Source organism: Gymnoscopelus braueri (assembly GCF_963280865.1).
Source record: "Gymnoscopelus braueri genome assembly, chromosome: 9".
Taxonomy (NCBI): domain Eukaryota; kingdom Metazoa; phylum Chordata; class Actinopteri; order Myctophiformes; family Myctophidae; genus Gymnoscopelus; species Gymnoscopelus braueri.
In genome coordinates, this window is record NC_137610.1 from 27148441 (window position 1) to 27170517 (window position 22077).

General features: G+C 43.4%; 1 protein-coding gene across 2 annotated transcripts in view; it reads left to right on the forward strand.

Moving 5' to 3' along the window:
• The first annotated feature begins 218 nt into the window (after positions 1-218).
• cntn1a (contactin 1a) overlaps positions 219-22077 on the forward strand; it is a 121191-nt gene continuing 99332 nt past the window's right edge. The window contains exon 1 of one of the 2 annotated variants that reach the window (XM_080437566.1): positions 219-341. The gene's annotated coding sequence lies outside the window, so the exon portion shown is untranslated. Of the gene's footprint in view, positions 342-17336; positions 17469-22077 lie in introns of those variants that run through there. The other variant, XM_080437567.1, reaches the window with a different exon arrangement.

Consider the following 22077-nt stretch of genomic DNA (forward strand, 5'->3'; position numbering starts at 1 on the left):
TGTGGGGTGTGTATTTGATAGAAAATAAGTCATGTTTTGGGTGAACTACTCCTTTAAGCAAGTAACTGACAGTTGTCCCATGGAGCACCAAGCAGCCAGCAGCCAGCAGCAGGCAGCCAGGTCCAGCGCCCCCCTCAGGTGACCGTCTTTAACATACATTCACCCAGTGGAAGGGAGAGGAGAAGCACCACCATCCCATCCATTCCTCCTCCTGGACGTTGGTTTCTTTCGCCGCTGCTGAGCGTCCCCGGCGATGCGGTGCTGCTGCTGCTGAGCAGTTGGTGCGTGCGTGTGCGTGTGAAGGTTACACTAACGGACGGGCCGTCCACCTTGCTACAGAGGTAAGGATACCGAAAGCATGAAATTATAGCCTCCTCGGCTCTTAAACGTGTGTTTGTGGGCGAAAAGCCGGGCGTTGCAACTGAAAATCAGTGTTGTTTACAAGTGATCCGCGCTGTATGGGATGGATGGAGCCTGTTACCGCAATGCAGAATTATATACACATGCTTTTTATTGACAAACTAAGGGCGTTTTACACGTTTATAGATAGATAATTGTGCAGTGCCGTTTGAACGAATCATGATACTACTGTATTACACGAATGAATGAATCATGCTGCCGCTGCACAACAATCCCATTACTGATGCACTGAGCAGTTGTCAGGCAGGTTTCTGTGTATTATGATTAACCAATATATTCCACAACATGTGGTTTTTGAAGTAGGTAAAAACATTTCGCTCTGTCGTTCTGGAGACCTATAGCAGACGGATGCTGCCTGTCTGGCTTTATAGTCAGAGAGGTGGGAACACCCCGACTGTAAACAACACATTTTTTATTTGCTTAAATGTTTTAAATATACATGTAAGTATATATTGAATTTCAGTATGACATGAATATTTGTTTTAACATTTTCTAAACAAATGTTTTTTATATATTTTTATTTTTAATTTAGTATGACATGAATATAATTTTGCCTACAACCTAGCCGGCATAATGCTGCCGGTTAGGTTGGTTAGGATTTGATCTCGAAGCATTTTAATAGGCAAAGGATGCATGTGAGATGCAACATCAATGGAACAGCAGCCCTGGGAATGAATAGAGCGAGACACCTTGATGCCAGGCAGAGGGTACTGTACTATGGGTGCGTCCTATCATCATCACCTAACATGAATAGTAGAGCAGTGATACTGCTCAACCTTTTTCATTCCAAGAACCCCCAGTTTGATATGCATATTAGACCACGGAACCCATAACTTTTTCTTTTTTTTTAAACCTCTGACACTGTAAACATTTTAGTATGACATGGATATCATTTTGCCTGCAACCCTGTCCGGCATAATAATGCTTAAGGTTGGTTAGGATTTGATCTCGAGGCATACATTTTAGGCAAAGGATGCATGAGACGCAACAGCAATGGAACAGCAGCAGGGGAATGAATAGAATGAGACACCTTGATGCCAGGCAGAGGGCGATACCTTCTGTACTGTACTATGGGTGCGTCCTATCATAACCTAACATGAATGTGTACAGTAGAGCAGTGATGCTCAACCTTTTTCATTTCAAGGACTCCCAGTTTGATATGCATATTAGACCATCGACCCCATTACTTTTTTCTTCTTTTTTTTTACCTGAGACCCCCCCCCCAATGTACATTGCAAAATCCTCTGTGTTAATCTTACTCAGAGAGTGTAGAAATGGAACCAAATAAGGGTCCATTTGGTTCCATTTCCTACACTCTCTGAGTTACAGACCTGTAAGGGGTAGTAGTAGATGTGCGCTGTGCCCACTCATGGGGCCATGGAGGACAGACAGGGTGCAGGTTTTCATTCCCAACCCTGTGATTTTTACTAATTAGTTCCTCTCTCACCGCCTGAAGGTGATGTCCTAATTAGTTGAAATCACCAGGTGTATATAATCACTCTGTCGTGTCGAGTCGTCCTTTCATGCATGGCACATGACCTACTGTAAGGTCACCGCTAAACTAAGCTGTAGTTTGTGTTTTCTGTCTCTTGGCACTGTAGAGATTATGTCTGGAAAGCTGGCGTTAAAGCATTATTGTAAGCATAATGAAATGGGGTACAGTCACAATATTATTGCGACTGTACCCCATTTCAAATGCATCTGTCCTAGGGACCCTTAAATGAAAATATTTCAAATTAAAATGTCATAATTGTACATGAGAGTGTAAGTAAGTAAGCATTGCCGAGCCCTGGGGCCCATAGGTTTCCTTAGCGTGAGGCAGCCTGATGTACAAGTACACCCCCTGGACATGACGCTAGTATGTCGCAGGGACATGAGAGTGTATATTGTAATAATTCCAAGGGAATTGCATTATAGTGAAATTATAAGTGGGGTCCAGCCAGGGGTCCAGCCTCCCTGGCTGGACCCCACTTTGAAAACCACCTAGCAACACTTGTAAGTGCTTGAATCCAGTGATAACAGTATCACTAACTTCACTTTCAGAGTAACTGAAGTTATTCAATCATAGCTCAAATGTGTCACAGTAGCATTGAGCCTGTTCTCCACAGGATAGTCTACAGCTCCATTCCTATCACCACCACCACCGTGGTGATTTAAAAGGGCATATGGGCTTGTAAATGTGATTTATGATGGGAAAAAAAAATCAATATGATCCAACTAGAGAGAACAAAATGACATTTGATGGATCTGTTTGTTTGCTGAAAACATTCCGGCTGTTGTTGAGTTCTGGGGAAGGCAGCTTGGATCAAATCAGAGGCATAAATCTGACTCCGAATATCAGAGGAATCACATGGGCCACTCTGTCAGCCTCAGGTAACATAGAAGAGAACTTTATGAGTGTCCCTGCAATGTAAAAGCCTCTGTTAATTTAACGAGAGTGTAAAAGTTGAACCGAATGGAGTAAAATCCTCAGGGTTCATTTAACTGCATCCCCTTGCTGTACTTTGTTTGTAAACAGAAGTTGTAGATAGTATGGATTTTGTTTTCAAGTAGCTGTAAGTTTTGCTATTTGCAGCATCCTAGGGGCACTGGAGTCCTTTGGGCTGGATGCGGAATACTTTATATAGCGGCGTTCCTTTTAAAATAGATGTTAGATGCTAAATTGTTTTTCTTTGCACTCTACTACTTACGTTCTTTCATGCCATTGACACCGATCTCACACACTTTGCAAGTCGCTCTGGATCAGAGCGTCTGCTAAATGCCTAAGTTGTAAAATGTGACAGACAGTGAAGCATTTCAGTCTCAGCCTCACACAGTGTTCCGGTCAGTTTACTCACGGTAACCTAACACAGAGTGTGTATTTCAACACGGACACAAATGCAGAGCTGGTCCACCTTCTCTTATATGATTGTTCTGTGTTTTATAAATATATTAAGTAATTTTTTTGGTGGCATTTTTAAGCCGTTATCAACTTATCTGACATAGTGAGATAGTGGAAAGAGAGTAGGAGACGTACAGAAAACCCATATGGTACGTGCCCTACCCACTCGGCTATCGGGCCACTCATCATGTTTTGCTTTTGCTATGTGTAGTATCGTAGAATCAGAAGAGTGCTACTCCAAACATTACTAAGAGTCTTCATTCATAAATGTGTGGCAGACGGAAACGGGGGTAATCTTCTTGGATATTTGTCAAGTAAGATTATGGTTGTACTAGTTTTAGAGTTGATTTTGGAGATTAGATTAGTTTTTTGGGGAGATTAGATTTGTTCCCAGATGTCCTCTCAATTCCCTGGCGGCCCAAACCTTTTGGGCAAAGATTCAACGCATTAAGCCAGAGTAAGATAGACATTTTGTATTTGAGAGTGAAAGGACTCTTGGTTGACTGGCAGCTCTGGCATTTTGGCAGCAGCATGGGGCAGTTTGGGCAACGTTTCTATGGGGGCACATTGAATGCCCGTTGCGTTGGCAAAGGCATTTGTCCCATAGACATGTTTAATTATTCCTCAAAATGAATTATGCAAACAGGAAGCTGCTTACATCACACATTTGCCGTGCACATCGATGCATGCACATAATATGTATGCATGCACATAATATGTGCATGCATGCATCATAATAATATGGATACTTTAGATCTCTCTCACACACACACACACACACACACACACACACACACACACACACACACACACACACACACACACACACACACACACACACACACACACACACACACACACACACACACACACACACACACAGACCGATTAAGTGGTGCAGTCTAGTGCCTTGCCCTGTCTGTCCTGCTGCTGATAAAACATGTGATGCTCTCGTCTTGATGCTGTCTTTAGATTGCTCAGCAATTTACACAGTGGCGATCAATAGAGAGATGCACTAATGGTACACCAGTAAAGGGGAGAGAGAGAGAGAGAGAGAGAGAGAGAGAGACATGACGTCTTCTGTGTTTGCCTGGAAACAGACCACTCCTCTGTTCATGCCTAAAAGGGCCTCAGTCTCCCTCTGCTACTGTATCTCTGTTTGTCTGCATTACACACCAACACGTCAGGCTACAGTACGCATCGATTCTCCCACTGTTGATTTATTCCCTTCTTTCTCCACACACACACACACGCACACGCACGCACACACACACACACACACACACACACACACACACACACACACACACACACACACACACACACACACACACACACACACACACACACACACACACACACACACACACACACACACACGTACGTGTGCCTACTACCACAACACTGTCATTTAACTCTGAGAGTGTGCAAATAATATAACCAAATGGACCCATATACTGTACGTTTGTTACACGCTTAGTTACTAAAGGATAAATTAACACTGAGGATTTTATGCACGTGGAAGAACATTCCTTCCTCACTCACATGCATCTTGAAATTGGTTACATAGAAACATAAATACTGTAAATAATAAACAGTATCATGCTTTTTCCGTTGTCATAGCTAAATCATAGGAATTATTAAGACAAGTAAGACGCGCGAACGCGGGAAGCGAACGCAGCTCGAAAATAACAATAAGAAGAATCGAAAGGAATGAGCAATTGTAGAGAAGTGGGTGGTACAGTTTTTGTCTTTTTTAAATTGTTATGTTTGTTTGTTGTGTTTTTTTTTTTTTGTAAATTTTTTTTGTCTTTGTAGTTTTTGAAATGTGTTTGGTTTAGGCATGTTGCAGGCTGTTGTGCATTTTAATCAGAGCATTGTCTACATTCCTGCGTTCTTCATGGCCCTTGTTTATTTCTCTCAGAGGAGTGTAATTAGTCACCCAGGGGCATGTGGATTTCAGCCACACTGTAGTGCACTCTGGCGCACTCTGGCGGCTGCACACAGGCAGTGCAGGCAGTGCACAATACTGCACACAGACAGACGGACAGACAGACACACACACAACCCGAGCAGGGTTTCATAGTAAGCTCCACTTGGGCGGAGGCGCGCCTTCCTTCCGGGTTCGCAACTAGTCCATACCAGGGGATGTGTGCATTCAAAGACTTTGGGTTATGTGCTGTGCTGTACAGCAATTGTCCCAAACCTTTTTGGCCCCAAGGAGGACCCCTTCCTCCCATAGCTCGGGGGGCTGTAACCATGGCGACGGCTGTAAGCATGCCGACGATAGCTCCCATAGCCGGAAATTATTTTACATAAAAACGCTAATGAACAGCTTACATTTTGGGAAAGTGAAAAAACGGCCGTCACTGTTCTGTGCACATGCTAATGGTCAATGCCCGTGTGTGCAAATTCAGATCAATTGCTCCAACCACCGAGGAGAACCGGGCAGAACAGCGATTTCGATGACAGAGGTTTGTGGAATTATAGGAGGATAATCTATATGATAAACCATAATAGAGATTGTAAAACTAGTATCTACATCTTCTGTATTCAATAGAACCGTTTTTCCTCTCGCCTCCCAGATTTGTATACTGAATAGACTGAATCTCCCTGCTTCCTGGACCGGTGTTCTATTTCTGGGACCACTGACTGTTGTCTACATGCTGTAGCTCAACAGATTTCACACTGAGATGGCTGCCCACCACCTGGGCTCCTCCAGATCTTCCAGTACAGACTCATAATTACTGCTAATTATTTCGTCTAATAGCTGGGTTCAAGATGCTGTAGAGAACGTTCGTGTGTGCGTGCGGCGTGCGTGCGTGCACAGTTATATCGTCTCTGTCGGGTGGAAACCTCATATGTCCAAAACTGTTACTTTTCAGGATTCAAATTCAAAAACGACAAAAGTAGCAGATCTACAAGCTCGAAACGCGGCGCGATGCTTTTGTGTGACGCTGTAGTGTGATCAAGTGTTAATTGTGTGTGTGTGTGCAGACTGCAGATGTGTGACTTTTTGAGGCGGCCTACTGGAGCCCTTGGTTTTTGATGTTCACACATGTTGGAACCCCATCAAAGACCCCTGGGGGTCCCTGGACCCATGTTGAGAAGCAATGTTGTGCACAATACAGGCTGCTGAAAAAGGCTCCTGTGGAGATTTAAAGTGAAAATGCTACTGATGGAATAATGTATTTTATATCAGTTAGAGAACAAGCTTTTTTTTCAAAGATATTCTCTGGGGCTTTTTTGGCCTTTATTTATAGTTTTCAATAGAGACAGACAGGAAACGGGTATAGAGAGATGGGGAGAGCAAAGATCGGGACTCGAACCTGCGATGCGCTGTCAGGCAACATTGTAGCCTAGGCGCCCGGACCGCTACGCCAGCTGTCCGGGTCAGAGAATCAGCTTTTTGCCTGTATTTAAATCTTTAAAGCTGCCGGAAGGACAGGTTCTTAAAATGCAGCAAGTTGGATAACTTTTTGAAGAGGAGCTTTCAATGTAACCCCCCCCCCCCCCCCCAACAATCCCAAGAAGAAGGAGAAGATGTAACATAATGAACCTTGTTGTCATTGAAGGTTTAAGCTGCTTGCCCCCCTTATCTGATGAGTTTGTTTGCTGATAAAGTGCTGCTGAGCTTCCTCCGTCACTCTGTGGGTTTCCTCCAGCTTGTCCATCAGCCAGAGTGATGTCTCGTTCGAAATCAGATTAGCCTCGTTCCATTAAGATAATGTGCGTGAGACAAGGAGGTACTGTTCGGGGAATGGCTGCATATCTTTCGTTGCCGCTCACACAAGTCAAATAAGATGACATTGATCAATGTCAGATTGTGAGAAACGTTTTAATGTACTGAGTTGCAGGTTCACGGTCAATGGGTGAATTTTCCGTCAGTGTTGGAATAACTTTGTTTTTTTAAAGCTGCAATCTGGTACTTATTGTAATTATTTTAACCACTTTCAACCTCATGTCCCTATTTTGGGCGTGTATAGGCAAAAACTTTAGTGGAAATAGTGTAAATAGCTGATCTACAAACTCACAATGACTCACTTGTGTGATATGACACATTGTGAGCCTGTAGTTTAGCTATTTTCACTATTCGTATACAATGAGTTACTGTGGGGCTTAAGTGGTTAACCAATCTGAATGGTACAACATAACTAGTCCATCTGCAGTAGAGGAGGTGATCTCCCTACACTTTCATTCAGACATTTAGACCCTGGTGTCAGGTATGAGTCAGGATAATTGCTGGTTGACAAGGTATGCCTGAAGCACGTGAGTGCAATATCTCCCCTGACCAGGCAAGGACCTTCTCTAGGATGAGCAGTAGAAATGTATTCTCTCATGGGGGAGACCCAGGTTCCAATCCCAGACCCAGGTAGGACATGAAAGTGATTGCAGGATTGCATCTTTAACATAGTGTCAGACAATGATTGTAAAGACAAGATGGTTGGTTGCATTTCAGTACAGCGTGTAACTGGGTTAAAACTGACAGGAGTGTTAACCTTGTTCTCCCATTTGCCACAATTGACTTTTCCTCTGAGGTATTTTTAGACTTTACAATTCAAAAACTAAATCATCCGGGACTTGTGCACATAAATTAGAAGTAGATTGCAAACGCTTGTCCTTCTGCTGCTAATTGCGGTCAAGAGCACATTCTCCAACTCTTTCTTTTCCAGCTCATATGGCTTTGTGTGTCGATGCCACGACAATGACAGCTGATAAGAAATAGATTGTTAGTTCATTAGCTTGTCAGACTTGGCAGGATTGTGTTCCGTTTACACAGTAATATCAAGAGCTGTATGGCCAACAAGCAACTGTATAAAGAGGCTACAACCTAATTGCCATGAAAGAGAAAAGTGACAACATTGCCAGGTTAACAAGTTCAGAGGGCAGGTTTTTCTAATTAAGTGGACAATTTTAAGCATCCTAACCAGAATGGGTTTTAATTAAGCCACTGCAGAAAGTGTCCGTTTACCCTGTGTATTAGCTTAGTATTTGACTGAGCAGAAATATCGTGTTAGACAGATGGTTCCATTGCGTCTGAGAAGAGAACTCAGTCCACTGTGTGTAACACGATATTTCTGCTGTGTCTAAGAACAACAGCAGATTTAGTCCCTGGCAATGTTTGATGAGCATTACAGCTATTTTTGAGATGTATGCTATTCTTGTTCATAAGATATGACATGAAATTGCAATCAAAGACAAGTGGAGTGTACTTGTAATTAGGCTAACGACTGACTGCAGTGAAATCATTGCCTTGCAGTGTAGAAACCACCACATTTGTGCGTCCATACTGCAAGACATGTTATAAAATCCAGATTATTATCTTCAATGACATGCATCTAAACGTGTATGTAAAGATCCACCACAGAGCCACAGTGGCTGACTCCTTCTCATGTCATAGCCACTTACTGTAAACCCTATACTTGGTTGACTGGGTCCCCCAGGGGTCTATGCTTGATCCGCTCCTTTTTTCACTCTACACCAAATCTCTTCACCAAAAATAGCTGACCCACAAGCTCACAAGGCGTGACGTGTGGTGAGCCTGTAGATTGTCTATTTTCGTCAAATGTCTACCCCGGAATATGTATGCAACACTCATGTGGTTAAAGGAGATAGAGGAAATATAATCATAGGTCATTATGCCTTCCTTATTTCCATCATGCCTTCCTTATTGGTACGGTCACACACCACCTTCATAACAGAGCTAATATAGCCTCTCTGTCCTTGGGGAGAATGTCATCAATATATCTATTTTCAGTAATAGGGTTATTTTGGATGAAGTCTAAGCCTCCCTCACCTCATTTGTCCTTGTGATGGGAATCTCATGTCATACAGTACGTGTGTGTACACCCGCATGGAATTTTATCCTGATGCTTGATTCATACATGATTGTGCACTGGTGTCGCACACTGTGAAAAGCAGATCTACAAGCTCGATCTGCTATTTTCAGTGCGCGACACTGGCGTGCAACCTTGTATAAATCGGGCTTAACTCAGCGATAGAGAACGAGACCGGTACTGCAGGCAGCTGTCCAATTAGAGACACAAGTGTTCTCCTTCCGTGTTGCATAGTCACTCTCTGGGGGTGGGGGGGGGGGGGTGTTGAGCAAGGCCTGTTGCTATGGCATCAGGGACACGTCAAGAAGACGAGGAACACAACTCCATCTAGCTCTGCCTCGAATGCAACCACTAGCTCCTCCGCTGCCTGCTACCATCATGGTTCATTCTTACAGCTATGTTAGATGGATAGATGCCTTGTCTGCTTGACAGATCATTCTCATTTCTCGTAATTGTGTTCTAGACCGGAGCCATAATGAGTTCTCCATCATCAGCTGTGCATCAGTGAGGAGAGTGAAAGACGGAGGGAAGCGGAAGAAGGGATTCCTAGGCTAATCAGAAATGCCCTTGGTGCTGCGCGCTAGCTCTATAGCAGCCTGACCTCTAGCCTTTTGGGGGGGAGGGTCTGTTTGTGTGAGATGGTTGGATAGAAGGCTAATCGCTGAGCCAGCCAAGAGCCAAAGGACTCCCTTTGCGCGTGGAGGGAATACTGAGGAAGCTAAGCTCTCGGGATGCCCCATTATACATTTAGGGGCCGGGATCTGTTTTCCCTCCGTTAGCCCTGGACGCCGTGTTTGTGGATCAATAGTTTACCTTCCCACCGGCTCCACAGAGTGAGTGAAGTGCATTTAAACTCCAGAAATCCCATTACGCTTGGCAGAGATGGGAAGCGTAGCACTAACGGTGCTCCCGGGGGCGGCCAGGGCCTCTGTGAGTCCCACTGCTAATATGCCCATTATTCAATCTCCCCGTATGTTTACCCTCAGTGCTAATCTAAGACCACCCATCGTCTTTTTTATCTCATTCATCTCGACATCAATATATCCATTCTAATGCAATTCGCTGCACATAAATATCCAATAACAAGCCCCCCCTCCCCCTCCCCCTCCCCCCACGTGTCTATCTTCTTCAAAAATCGAAGGAACTTGTGTTGTGCTGCATTTTCCCACCATCCTTGAGAACTTGCAGCAGAACTTGCCCATCAATGAGAGTTTTTCAGGCACTATATTTAGCGGAACCCGTTAGGTCGCATTGTGCCCGTCCACAGCTGATTGTTTATGAATGCCAGCGATTGCCATAATGACCACAGTCATGGCTGCACCCTGCCTGTATTGATTTAACACTCATTTAGAATGCCTGTTGTCTCCGAGTCCAGCAGCCCCGAAGGCTTTCAATGACGTGGCCGTGAATAGACAGAGAGAGAGAGGGAGAACGGGGGAGAAAAGCGAGAGAGCGAGTGAAAGGGAAAGAGGGGACGAGAGAGAGAGAGGGCTAATGAGTATAGAACAGAGGAGGACAAAATGGTTGGAGGTCTCCCCTCATTCCTTCCACCAGCGTAACCAGCAATAAAAGCCATGGCTAGGGCCAGGCGCCGGGCTGTGGGCCGGCTGATGTCTTCTCTCTTGGTTGTGTGCTGTGCCATGCCGTGCTGTGCTGTGCAGTGCCGTGCTGCTGGTGTGTTTGTGTGGTGTTGGTCAGTGCCTGAGCCCCTGGTCCTTCCTCAGCATCTTGTTTTGAAGGGACCATTGATGTGGGGGGGGGGGTGTGAAGGGGCGGCATTAGCATTCGATGTAGGCGAGCGCGACAAAACAGGTCGGCTTCCCGTTTCACGCTAACAAACTCGTTTTCTCTCTGGACGCTCTCAAAAGGTCTCAAATGAACCCCGTCATTGCATACCTAATGAGGGTGAATGAAAGGGGGCCAGCACAAAGCTTGTGTCTTTGAATGAGGTCTGCCACCGCTTGCTGACAGTTTAGGGACAACGCTTTTTGTAGCGAGAGTGATACTGTTGTCACATCTGGCCTCCAAGTCCACTGGGTGATGTAACCACCACCTCGCAAGCAGCGAGACTCTAAAGAGGGCCATGTCAGTCCGTCTGTCCAACACTTCGGTCCCAAGCAAGATATCTTAAAAACTACTGACTGGATTGACATGGAATTCGCTAGGCACCTTCATGCTCCCTGGATGATAAACCCTTCTGATTTTGGTGACCCCCATGGCCTTCCCTCTATCACCGCACTTGTCCAATTGCACTCATGATGGCTAGGGATATAGCCATTAACCACTTAAACCAGTACCAGTACTATACTTGGTCCGCTCCTTTTCTCCCTCTGCACCAAATCTCTTTGCCGAAAATAGCCGATCTACAAGCTCTCAATGCGTGGCCTTGTAAATCAGCTTTTTTTTGGCGATCAAGTGATCAACTCAGAAGGGATTCAAGGGATACTAGGGCGCATGTGGTTAAACTTGTCCTGCCAACATTTTGGTACCTGGGGTGTTAGGAGCAACCCGACCTCTAAGGTCTTGCGAACAGGGAATTTAGACTGTTGCTCGTGCTATATACAAGCTTGAGGCACAATGCTAGTTTTTGACAAACTACCCCAAAAGTCCCTGGACAATAGTGGCTCTTTTTAGTCGAGCTTGTGACTATTTTGGCTCTGCATACACTTCAGATTCATTTTCTGGGTTGAGCTGAGTACAGTAGCTGCTGGAGATTCTGTTAAAATCTGCTAATTCATGCTGCTGACATTCTTGCGGTTTACTTAGGCACAGCAAATTGCCTGGATATGAAGCAGCTAATATTATTGAGAGAGAGAGAGAGAGAGAGAGAGAGAGAGAGAGAGAGAGAGAGAGAGAGAGAGAGAGAGAGAGAGAGAGAGAGAGAGAGAGAGAGAGAGAGAGAGAGAGAGAGAGAGAGAGAGAGAGAGAGGAGAGAGAGAGAGAGGAGAGAGAGTAGAGAGAGAGAGAGAGAGAGAGAGAGAGAGAGAGAGAGAGCTGAAGATTATTTTCCCCTCCCGACATAGAGGAAGGGTATCGTAAGGAAGTGAACAGATGATGAAGATGTCAGTGGAGATACCAGCACCCTCATTACCGGCCGTCTAGCCAGGCAGCATTGCAATCACAACATCATTTCCTGAAAAGAAAAGAAAAGGTTGCATGCATTTTGATGACATGGTGTAATTTATATGGGCATTACACCCGATTTATACTTACACCCTGTCATGTCACGCACTGAAAATGCGACACACTGTGAGCTTGTAGATCACCTGTATGGAACATTGCCATGCCGTAAATCAGGCTTTACTGTGCAACTTCCGCAGATGTAGCTCTGCTGGACGACTTCCAAATGCGGGTGCGGGTGGTAAGACATGGTGGATTATTTTGCGAGAGGTTTAGTGAAAAAAGAGGTTCTTCTAGAGGTCAAGTGGGGGGAGTGGGGGATTGGGGTTTCTCCCGCACTCCTCCATTGCGCTTTCACTTAATTCACCCCCCCCCCCCCCCCAACAAACTGTCTCTTATCTCCAACACACAGCTCCATTCATGCTGTACACACAGGCCATAGGGTGGAGAGGGAACACACACACACACACACACACACACACACACACACACACACACACACACACACACACACACACACACACACACACGTACAGACTCATAATTTATACCGTAAACAGTAAACACACACCATTTAAAATGTAGGAATATTATACTGTAGCACTAGCAGGCACTCTTATCCAGCAGCTTACACAGTGCAACATTGGAGTGAGTGGCATGAACCCACTCTACTAGTCAAGTAGATTGCCAAGAGAAATTAAGTGCTACAACGTAAGTAGGATAGCGGGTAAACCTAGCATCTGTCTAAATAACGTACAATCTAAATAACATACAATATAAATAACATACAGCAACCAACGTACATCAACACGCATCATGTCACCAAATTAAATAAGTAGGGTTCATCTTGCAATATTAGATCAGGCATATTGCTCAGGCCAAACGGACATTTTGGCCTGAGGGTGGCACTACAGGAAAGGTGCTCAATAGCTTAGGGTTCATCTTCCAGGGAGCATTAGTGCGCTCACTCAGCATGGTTCATTGCAATCCGGGCCGTTACATTTTGAGATATCTTGTGTGCAAGTGGATATGTCGGCCCAAGGTTGGTGGTGCTAGGGTTTTACCTCCAGGCAGGTAGGACTAAATTGTTATTACTGTATATTAATGAAGTTACGTTAATGTTATATCAGACAGTAGAATTAGATTCTGTGGCAAGAAAACATTCCTTTCAAAGTATGAAAACCACTAACAGAATATCTGAAAAAGTTAGCAAAAGCATTTGTAAAGCCTTTCTCGTCCTCGTTCGACACCAGTTAAGCAGTTTGAGGGAAAGTGGTGTTACGGTAATTGAACACACTGTTCAGCATGAAGGAACTGCAAGTTAATATACCAGCTACAGTACATTTCTTTAGCACTCTGCTCAAACACCTCCATGACTGTGGGCAAGGCGATTATCTAAAATGCTAATCTATCCACCATGGCAGAAAATACTCCCACTCATCTGTGCCCCCTCGGGTACGACACAGCCAAACTGTGACATCGACCAGCCTGGCAAGGGAGTGCTCGTCTTCAAAATGTTTTTGAAGTTTTCAAAGACCGTGTTGTTACACTGCTGTAGCCCAGTCACGGTTATCTTGTCACTCTCTTTCAATAGAACCTGCCCTCCTTTCGTCTCTGTTTTCTTAACATGGGCACCTGTTGTGTTCTGCTCTGACACGTGACCACACGGTGTGACTTGGCCACAGACACCAGATGAGTCATGACTCAGGTTCTTTGCCCAGGAGGAGGTGTTCATTGTCAGTCTGCTCACATACTGTTTTTCAACAGGCTGTCTTGGCTGTGTGGCCATGTGCTCAACGGTAAACAGAGGCCCGACCTGCTGATGGTTCCGGATTTTAACCACTTGAGAACCCTAGCGTCCCTGTTCTGGGGCATGTGATAATATAGGCAAACATTCTGCGAAAATAGACGATCCACATGCTCACACACAACGCATGTGCGCTTGTGGATCGGCTATTTTCAGGGAAGAGATTTTTGTGTAGAGGGGGAAAAGGGGGCCAAGGATATAGACCCCTGTGGGACCCTGGTCAGCGAAGTATATGGAGTTTAAGTGGTTAATTCACATCTACTGTAGGTAAAAGGCCCTGTTTGTTATATTTGCATCATATTATCCGTATGTGAAATAACAGGCTATCCTGTGCCATCAATAACATAACTTTATGTTTTTAACAGAAGGAAGGCAAACAAAATGAACCCATGCATATAGTGTTCGCTCACATCGTAGTATTTATATTGGCCATCCCAGCTGTCATCGTAAAAAGGCCTCTCACAGTCAGGATACCATCTAATCTCGCATTTTGGAGTATCCAGAATTTCAGAATAATAATGCAAATGTGAACATTCTGCCTCACAGTGGCACGGGTAGTGCAGGAAGACTTCCTGATGGGTGGACATGAATATGCATGGAAGGGCTTGAAAGTGCTGGCAGTCGGTCCAATACAGTATGGCAGTCAATGGATTCACAAAGCGGGCTTTGTCTTGTGTACTTTGAACCTCTAGAGGAGGTCGTCTGGACAAGGACAAGGGCTCTTGTTTTCAAACAGTTAGTCCAACAGAAATCTCAGGGAAGAGGCGCTTCATCCTGTCCTTGACACAAGTAATAATTGAGGAAAAGGTAGGAAATGTAAATCTGATCACGCTCCACATGGTCTGCAAGGAGCTAGTAGCTAGTACTACATTTTGCTATTATTTATTCATCGATAGTAATGTGAGGTGTCTATATTCCACTACCAAGCGTTGAGTTGGATGTAATGAGATGCCGGCGTAACCTTCACTGGAGTAAACAAGCCAGCGTGGGCCTCTGGAGGTCTTTACTGAGTGAGTTGTAAAGGAGATCCATAATGAATCCATGTTTCATTATGATATACTTTTTATATGCATGTAGTGTACTGGTTCAACGGTTATCCCTTTAACAGCTTATCTGTCACTGATAAATGGTCTGTCGCTGGGTTCTTCTGTGGATTGTTCACAGAAGAACAATATATACAGAGCATGTACAAGGTCAGGGAGTTTGCTGTAACTTCTTCACTCTGAGAGCCCAGTGGAGTTCCTGGGACTGTATGTTACATAAGTTGGCAAAGTGTGACACACATGAATTGTTACTCACATTGCATCCATACATTACTATACATTATGTGTTTTTATGTGTATGCAAAGGAGGAGTATAAGTAGGTAGCTGATATATTGCACTTTTACCTTAGCGCTAGGTATACTCTTAGTTGCTTGTTTTAGAAGAGAATGCACTTAGGACTTCTGGTGATTAGTAGTTTCGCTCCCTACCTATGTTGAATGCACTTATTGTAAGTCGCTTTGGATAAAAGCGTCTACTAAATGACCGTAATGTAATGTAATAACACCTCCAGTCTCCCTTTATTCTGTGAGACTGACTTTTGATTTTGGTGTGTCACATTTGCTGTGTGATCTATGTGAGTGTATTGTCTCCTTTGTTGCATAATATGCTCACTATTATGATAACTCAGTGAACTGTGTTCGGTGTCTCATTATCGTGTGTTATTTCTTTTGAGTGTTCCAGAGTTTATTGACCACAGATGAGTGCTTCTCATACACTGGTGTGGGACCCAACGGTGGGTCATGATGAGATGTTCTGAGGGTCCTGGAGATATTTTGGGCATGTCATTATCATTATCAACTGGTTAAAGAGGAACATTATGTTCTTTAGTGAACTGACATTACTGGTTCATACTAAATTTGTGTACCAGGTAGACAGAACCACTGGCACGCCGTGTGTGTGTGTGTGTGTGTGTGTGTGTGTGTGTGTGTGTGTGTGTGTGTGTGTGTGTGTGTGTGTGTGTGTGTGTGTGTGTGTGTGTGTGTGTGTGTGTGTGTGTGGTAGTAATCTGATAGAGCATGACATATTGCTGACCTGCAGACTGGGAGGAGACAGACAAGAAGTCACGCACATGTGCACGCACGCCACGAACACACACACACACACACACACACACACACACACACACACACACACACACATCCATAGTCCTCCTAGTCTGTGATCAGAGACAGACATGATTTTCTCCTAATGTCTGGTGATCTGTTCTCTCTCACTCGCGTCTCTGAGACGCAATCAGTCACGCACCCACTCCCCCCCACCGCCGTCCCGTCCCCCTCCCCCACGTGCGCTCCTACAGAGAGAAAGGAGGACATTTGAAATATTAAAAGCAAACACATCTCAGTGGGGCTCGCAATCTAATTCTGCCCGCCTGCAGCTGCAGATGATGCTGCCCTGGGTGACAGTGAGGGGGCCTGTGATGGCATCAGAGCAAGCCTATCCTCACGGCCACAGTGACCGCCACCGGGATGCAGGGACCTAATGGCTGCGACCAAATTAAATTATTATTCTCAAGCCTTCAGCGGTTTCCAGTCCATGCCATCAATCTACTGCCCCTCTCTCTCCTCAGTTCCCACGCTTCAGCTTTCTTCCCTTCTTCTTTTTATTTCCCTTTTTCTTTTATGTGTGTGGGTGTGTGTGTGTGTGTGTGTGTGTGTGTGTGTGTGTGTTTCTTTCTTTGCATCTCTGTGTGTGTGTGTGCGTGTGTGTGTGTTTGTGTGTGTCATGCATGCGTGCCTGCCCACATGCGTGCGTGGGCGTTACCATGTGGTTTCACAGAGGGACGGCGACAACAGGCATATCCGGCCAGTGGACGGAAAACAGACACTCTCTCATCAAGCACAGTAAATAGTCGATCCACAAGCTCACAACATGTTAGCAGGGCGACGCATTGTGAGCTTGTAGATCTGCCATTTTCGGTGCGCGACACCGGCACGCCACTAACCATAAGGCAGCAGGCGCCCCTGCTTGGTGTCTGGTCGACGTGAATGGGAGGTCTTTGTCATGAGATTAAATTAAATTAGGTACTTTTGCATGACACTGTTATATGAAGTATTACAGTGTATATAACGGGGCATTCATTTATGAAAAAAGCATAAAAAGATGATGTATGGATTATGGAGATTTTCTGTCCGACAGTGACGCTAATTATGTTCAAATTATGTCATCTTACCAGCAGAGAGGCTGGTAGTGGAACTCTCCATTTGGATGGTGTGGGCGGGAGACGGCTTGACTTCACAACTAGCTAACACAAGTATAGTGAAGCTAGATGCGCACACACACACACACACGCTCACGAAACACAGCGTTTAGACAGCATACTGTATGTGGGAGGGTAAGCGCTGGATTTGACTCCGCTACTGTAAGTACAACATTACAGTCTTTACATACAATGCTTTGCCTCCTCTTTTAACCCACTTAAACCCCTGTAGTCCTAGATAGTCTAGGACCTGGCTAACATATGTATGCACTTAATTTAGGAGAGATTATCTCAACTGTTCTTGACTAATATGACCCCAAGGAACAATTTAGGAACTATGAGAAATTCTCTATCCGGGGCGAAATACTCGGAAATGACCACGCCCCTTTTAAAATGAACACTACTTCAAACATGGCTCTATCTTCTAAACCGTTGGAGCTACAGATTTTCTGTGGTGCTCAAAATGTTCAGAATACTCATGTTTGAAACCCGTGCCCGAGCCAGCAACCCTACAGGTCATCATAGTGGCCAAATCCAATATGGCCGCCACCTGAAAAAGGATTTGTCTATAACTTTTGAACCAGATGAGCTATGAATGCAAACTTGGTGTCTAAATCATGTTTTTTGACAATTAGAAACATGTTAGAATGCTTATCTTTATGACTGGGTGTGGCTGGACCTCTATTTTGCATATTTCAAAGATGGCGACTATCTGACAATTAGTTTTACTTCCCTTAATCTTCTTCATTTTTGCAAACTTGGTGTCTATTTTATACTTTTTGAACATTAAAAACACATTAGAATGCTCATATCATTGATTGAAGCCATCTAGAGCACTCGGATTTGCTTATTACAAATATGGCCTATATCAAAAATGTTATGTAACAAAGTTTCATCCAGAGTGTAGAGTTGTTGGAATGAGTTAAGATCAAACTGAAGAAAACAAACAACCTGTGTACAGATGTTGAAACAATAGAATATGAGTTGAACACAAATTATACAGCAACAGCCAGTACAGTATATGCAGAGCAATGCTCAGTATAAATTGAATAATATCATACTAGTCAAAGGTGTATAGAGTTTTAACAATATTATGTTTAAATTAGAATCACAGATTTCTTTTGTTCTAATCATACAACTTCTATATCGAGGATATCCAACGGACTCCAGCTTCGCATAATTTGTCCACTACATGACTTTTGAAGCCACGGTGGAGGAGGATGGCTCAAGCTTTACTGGCATCAGCAAGACGGGTGCAGTAAGGTTCCCAAGTCTTAGTCATGGAGTCCCAATACCAGCCCAGCGTACTAAAATCTGGGATGTAATGGCCTTTTGACATGCTGAATGTATGTATCAGTTCTGTTGCTGTTGTAACACAATTATGTACAATGTACAATAATACATATTGTTCAAATTCTATACATCCTATGATAGGATTACATTTATGCTGTGCATTGTTGCACCTACTGTACTAGCTGTATACTTAGGAATGAGTTGTACACTAAATCATTCTATTGTTTCAATAAAATTACATCTGTAAGATACATTGGTTGTTTCATAACATAGTGGCCATATATGTGATATGCACATTATGTCCTCTAGATAGATTAAATCATTAAGATAAGCATTCCAACATGTTTCTAATGATCAAAAAACATGATTTAGACACCAAGTTTGCATTTGCTCATCTGGTTCAAACATAGCCAAAACATTTTTCAGGTGGCGGCCATGTTGGATTTGGCCACTATGACGATCCCGAAGGTTGCTGGCTCGGGCACCCTTGCTACATCATCAGAGCTATCTGGGACACATTTGATGCTTTTAGATTGATTCATGCAAAAATATTCTTATGGCCCTGGACTGTAATAAGTTGGCAGTTTTTAGCCTTTTTTTTTAGCTGTTCTGTAATAAAATTTACAATTTGACATTTTACACTTTTCTATTTTTCACTAAACATGAGTATTGTGAACGTTTTGAGCACCTCAGAAAATCTGTAGCTCCAACGGTTTAGAAGATAGAGCCATGTTTGAAGTAGTGTTCATTTTAAAAGGGGCGTGGTCATTTCCGAGTATTTCGCCCCGGATAGAGAATTTCTCATAGTTCCTAAATTGTTCCTTGGGGTCATATTAGTCAAGAACAGTTGAGATAATCTCTCCTAAATTAAGTGCATACATATGTTAGCCAGGTCCTAGACTAAGAGAACTGGACTTGAGTTACAACTGCACTTTTGACCACTTTTTCCCGTCTACACCAAATCTTCAAGCTTGCAGATCGGCTATTTTTTGGCTAATGTGTTCCCCCCTTAGATTATGGACGCTGGGGTTCAAGTAGTTAATGAGCCCTCTCACCTGCCTCTTCCTCAGGCTCCTCACGCTGAGAGGAGTTCTTTGGAACAGAGGAAGACACAAGCAGGGCCAGGGTTTCGCAAACAGAGGGTGACCCTGTTTGCTAATTAGGTGTCAAACCTATTTTTCCTCTCGGGGGACAAAAGCTCATATCTAGCTTGCCAGATATGACACACTTATGGTATTACCCTACCATTGGCTTTATTTGAAACCACTTAATTTATAATTGCTGTACTTGGTTCACGCTTTTTTCCTTCTACACCAAAAATCTCTTTGCCAAAAAATAGCCAATCTGTACAAGCTCACAACGCATTAGAGTACATTGCGAAGCTTGTAGATCGGCTGTTTTCGGCGAATGTTCCTCCCAGTATGATAGGGATGCTAGCGTTCAAGTGGTTATGTCTTTGTGTGAGAGTTGAGTACAAACAAGTAGTATCTTAACAGTGCTACAGTATGTGTATATTCTTCTCATCATCATCATTGTGAAATGGGTGAAATTCGTATTTAATTTCAAGACAAAAAATACTTTTTTACAAAACAAGAGCCCCAGTGGAGCTGCTTTCCCGAAAGTTACAAAGCTCACAGAGAGAGCACAGCATGTACTGCCAGTTGCACATTCTTCTGGCAATGATTTTTGTTTGAATGAAAACATCCTAGTCAGTTAAGTAAACACATTAAGCATTTTGTCCTCTCGGACAGCGATTGCACTGTAGTTCCATTCAATCCAGGAACGCATCTGTGTCATTTAAAGATTTCTTTGGCTATTCAAAAATAGCAGATATACAAGCTCATAGCGCGGCACCGAGTGCCGTGCCATGAGCTTGTAGATCTGCTATTTTTGGGGGGAAATTGTGGAAAATGTGTGCAAATCTTTGAATATAATACAGTATTTTCTTTTTTTTTAAGCGAACATTTGTAACTTAAATATTTGCTTCTGGGAATTCTACAAATATCAAATAACAGTTTAAAAATAAATGCTGATATAATATCAGTGGTTCTCAAACTTTTTTCATGTCAAGGATCACCCAAAATTATATGTATTTTGTCCGCGGAACCCCCCCCCCCCCATCTCAAAATATTTAGTTTCAGTGGCTCTCAGAAGCAAAGATTTGAGTTAAAAATTTATATTATTTATTCAAAGATTTGTACACATTTTCACGATTTTTCAAAAAATAAGCTCGTAGCCGCGCTATGAGCTTGTAGATCTGCTATTTTTGAATAGCCAAAGAAATACAAAAATGACACAGTATGCATTCCCGGTCTTAACACTGCTGCGGGTTAACACTGCTTTTCAACATAGTTTTTTCTGACATATTCCCACTTGTCTCTTTGCATTTAGCCACCCACTTTAATTTGTATTTGTGTTGTGCAGCGAGCATGAAAATCGGCCTATTTAGTGACAGCCTTTCATGGCAGTTGCCTAGCCGCTCAGAGTGTGTGACTCGCTGACCCTTTCCTCTTTACCGTCCCAAATGCAGAGCTTAAAAGCTGCTCTGTCCCGAACTTTTTTGAACCCATTCAATCCGGGAACGCATCTGTGTAATTTTAGATTTCTTTGGCTATTCAAAAATAGCAGATATACAAGCTCATAGCGCGGCACCGAGTGCCGCGCTATGAGCTTGCCTTGTATATCTGCTAATTTGTTTTTATCTAGAAAATGTGTGCAAATCTTTGAATATATATATTTTTTAAAGCGAACATTTGTAACTCAAATCTTTGCTTCTGTGGGGTCCCTGGCCAAATACATATCTAAAAATGTGTTCTAAAACCTAACAGTATGTTGCTATATCAGTGGTGCTCCAACTTTTCAATGTCAAGGACCCCCAAAATGATATGAATATGGCCGCGGACCCCCCATCTCAAAATATGTTGTTCCTGGGACCCCCAGAAGCACAGATCGGAGTTAAAAATGTTGGCTTTAAAACGTATATATAACGTATATATATTCAAAGATTTGCAAAAAGATAATCACGATAAAAGAAAAAGCAGATCTACAAGCTATTTCTACAAGCTATCTGCTATTTTTGAATAGCCAAAGCATAAAATAATGGTTATAGCTCAAATCTAAAATGACACAGATGCGTTCCCGGATTGAATCGGTTGAAGCTGCAATCTGTAAATCCTACCAGGAAACCGGGAAAGCATCTGTCATTTTATCTATATATATATATATTAGCAACATAGGTTTTTCATAAAACTGAACCCCCAGAGGTCAGGTCCTTGAGGGGTTGTTCCAAGGGGTACCCCAGCAAAAGTTGTTACTATAGCATCACAATAGTTTTAACCCCTTTATCCATATTTTATAAGCTGGCTATTCAAAAATAGCAGATATACAAGCTAACAGCACGTCACTTTGTGCCTCGCTGCAAGCTTGTACATCTACTATATATATATATATATATTTTCTAATTTTTTATTGGTGGCTT